Genomic DNA, 3,916 nt, shown 5'->3' on the forward strand with positions numbered 1-3,916 from the left:
TGAAACCTCATTTTCTTGCAAATAAACTCAAGAAACGAAGATGGAAACGTAAATAACTCCACCTTTACCTTGTTTTTCTTGCTACAATCTCGGGTTTTTGGATGAGGATTGATGAGAGTGGAGAGGATTTGGGTGTTTGTAGCTTGAAAAAAGAAAATGAAGCCAAGGGGAAACCCCTTTAGGCCGATCGGGATTTGAATGGGGTGGGGTGGGGCCCACTCCTTCATTCTTGGCCACAAACTTGGATTTCCGAAATCTGGATAATGTTTTGGATAATCTGGTTCAGTTCGTTTCTCGGTTAAATGTTTAATTCGGCTTAAAACGAGGCTAAAACGGTCGTTTTTCGGCTAAAAATGAAATTTATATAAAACCGATTTAAAAACTTAAACCATGACATTTATTAACTTAAAACATCATAGTATTAATAATTGTGCATCTTTATCGGCTTGATCGATCATCTCTTGCTCGGTTTGGTATTAAAGGTTTCGTTTAACGTACCGACGCACTATTAAATCGAAATCCTTTTTCTGTGCTTTAATCCACTTATCCCGAAGCTTTAATACTTCGTAACATCACTAAATATCATATATCTCGTCTATAATTGAACCCTCGATCCATTCGGGTTTCAATAACTATCGATCGATTGATCGCATATTCAATACGGTGAATTATATATTCACGTACAATCAGTACCATGAACCATGTATTCTCGTATGATTACTATGGTAATTCATGTACCCGACATTAAATATGACGTAACTACAGTCTACCGGTTAGGGTATACCTGGTTTCGTCGGAATCGTTACACATATTCACTAATGTCAAAGTTGGAGCGAAAGTTACAATGTGGGCATTACATGTTTGGTAAACAACTAGGTATAGAAATGTTAGTTCAAAATATACTACTACTATGATGTGTAGAAACATAAATCACTAAAGCAAGTATGTTAATAATAAATTCAATAGGTAATGAATTCGATAATTTACCTAAGCTATTTCAATACACCAGTTTAGATTTCCAATTCCATCGTCAAGTTAAGCATCCATCACCAACCTCAAGAAACTAAAATATATAAAACATTAGTTCAAATTATATGACTACAATGATGCGTAGAAATTTCTTTTGTTGAAGCACAATACGATAACTAATGAATCTGATAATTTACTTGAATAGTTTCAGGATACCACTTGTTTTGATTAACAATTGCATTATTAAGTTGACTATCCTTAATCAACTTCAAATAACAAAAGTATAGTAATCAAGAACATAGAGGTGAGGAAATTAACAAAATTGAAAGGAATGTCATTATCAAAATTTCATTGTTATGCATCAACTATACTATTGTAATCAAACTAATCAAAGTATTGGTTATGATTCAAAACACTATTGTAATTATGGGTATTCACGGTTTGGTTGGAAACCGTGAAACTATCCAACCGATCATTGGTTTGGTTTACGGTCAGCTTTCTTTAGTTTTGGTTGGTTTCAAAAATTTTAAATCGTAGCAAACAGTTTGGTTTGCGGTTTATGCCGAAAACCGATTGTATAAAACTAGGCCAGACCGTAAGATTTAATTATACTTTAATGTATAAAATATTTCATATTAGATGTATTTATTGCTTTATATTAGACTTTGGGTAATATTGGGTTCAATTAGTTAACGCCTAATCTTTCATCTCAAGTGAGCACCTCTAATTCTAATGTAATCAATTACCAAGTCACAAGATTGCATCATATATTATTAAATAACCAATCGTAATTGAATTGCGATTCTCAACAGCAAATTATACATTTCTATTCAAATGGTAATCAGAGGATTTTTTTATTATTAATTTTCAAGTATATTACAAAGAGACAATTATACACAATATATAAAGAACTTAGGGACCTATACAAGGAAACTCAATAAACCGATTGATAGGGAGAAGATTATGCACAGCCTGTGAACTCTCTAATTATAGTGGTCAATATTTGACCCAAACTGTTGCTGCATAATTTAAGCTTTCCAATTTGGTCGAATATTCTAACACTCCCCCTCAAGTTAAGTAGTGGGATCTCCAATACCCATCTTGGATAAAACTGATTCGAATGTTCTTACAGCAACTGCTTTTGTCAGGATATCCGCTAGTTGGTCTTCGTACCTAACAAACGGAAGTTCGACTGTGCCATCTTTAATTTTTTCTTTTATGAAGTGCCTATCTATTTCAACATGCTTCGTTCTATCATGTTGTACTGGGTTCTCTGAAATCTTAATCGCAGCTTTATTATCGCACATTAACTGAGTTGGACACTTTAGAGGGAATCCGATTTCTTTCACTATCTTCTTTAACCAAAGTATCTCGATAATCCCCTTAACAATTCCCCTATATTCTGATTCAGCACTTGACAGTGATACTACTTTTTGTTTCTTACTCCTCCAAGTCACCAAGTTACCTCCATGAAGAATAAAGTAGCCGGCAGTTGATCGCTTGTTGTTAGGATTGCCTCCCCAATCAGCATCTGTGAATACTTCAACATCTAGGTGTCCATTTTTCTTAAAAACTAGGCCTCTTCCTGGTGTGCCCTTGAGATATCGAATAATCCTCATTACTGCCTCCATGTGGTCTTCTTGAGGGTTGTGCATGAATTGACTAACTACTCCCACCGTGTATACAATGTCGGGTCGAGTGTGAGCGAAGTAATTCAATTTTCCCACCAACCTTTGGTACCTTTCTTTACTAGCTGGTTTGGCTCCTTCAATTATTTTTAGTTTGTGATTCACAACCATGTGAGTGTCATTAGGTTTGCAATCCACCATGCCAACTTCAGCTAACAAATCCAATATATATTTCCGTTGGGAGATATAAATCCCTTCTCTTGACCTAAGGACCTCGATCCCTAGGAAATACTTCAATCCCCCGAGGTATTTCATTTCGAACTCTTTGAAGAGGTTTTTCCGAAGCGAGCTAATTTCTTCTTTGTCACTCCCGGTTATAATCATGTCGTCGACATATATTATAAGACAAGTGACCAGTTCTCATCTCCTTTTGTAGAACAAGGTATGATCCCCATTACTCTGTTTGTAGCCATATTGTTTCATTACCATTGTAAACCTCCCAAACCATGCACGCGGAGATTGTTTGAGCCCATATAATGCCTTCTTTAGTTTACATACCTCATTTTCTTGAAAATCATCATAGAACCCTGGTGGGGCTTCCATATACACCTCTTCTTTCAAGTCTCCATGTAAGAAAGCATTCTTTACATCAAATTGATGGAGTGGCCAATCTTTGTTTGCCGCCATTGAAAATAAAACTCTGATAGTGTCAATTTTTGCAACCGGAGAGAACGTTTTGGAGTAGTCGATACCATATGTTTTTGTATATCCTTTGGCAACCCATCTTGCCTTGTGTCGCTCAATGGTGCCATCGGATTTATATTTTATATTAAATACCCATCTACACCCGACTGGTTTCTTCCCTTGCGGTAACATACACTTCTCCCACATGCCATTTCTTTTTAGAGCTTCCATTTCGGTGTTCATTGCCTCATGCCATTCGGTCATCTTCTTAGCTTCTTGGGCTGTATTGGGAATTTGTTCAGAGAGGACAGTAGCTGAAAAAACCTTTGCAATCTTAGCCATTCTTTCCCTGTTAGTATTTACCGGATACATAGAAGCACAAGGAACGTGTTCCGGTGAATACCGCTTAGGAGGAACCCCTCTATTTTTTCTTGGGGGAAGAACCAAATTTTCAGGTTCATCAACTGGACTCACTGAAATGTCATGATTAACTGGACTCCCTGAAATATCTTGATTAGTAGCATTTGGTGAATTATGACATTGTAAATTGTTTACCTCTTCGGCTGATTCGTTCGTTGTATAAGTGGCATTTATCTCTGGTCGGACATCGTCTTTAGGAGAATCATTGGTGGTGT

This window comes from Bidens hawaiensis, unplaced genomic scaffold (assembly GCF_021521415.1).
Source record: "Bidens hawaiensis isolate Kalapana, Puna unplaced genomic scaffold, B.hawaiensis_p1.1 tig00004722_1, whole genome shotgun sequence".
Taxonomy (NCBI): Eukaryota; Viridiplantae; Streptophyta; class Magnoliopsida; order Asterales; family Asteraceae; genus Bidens; species Bidens hawaiensis.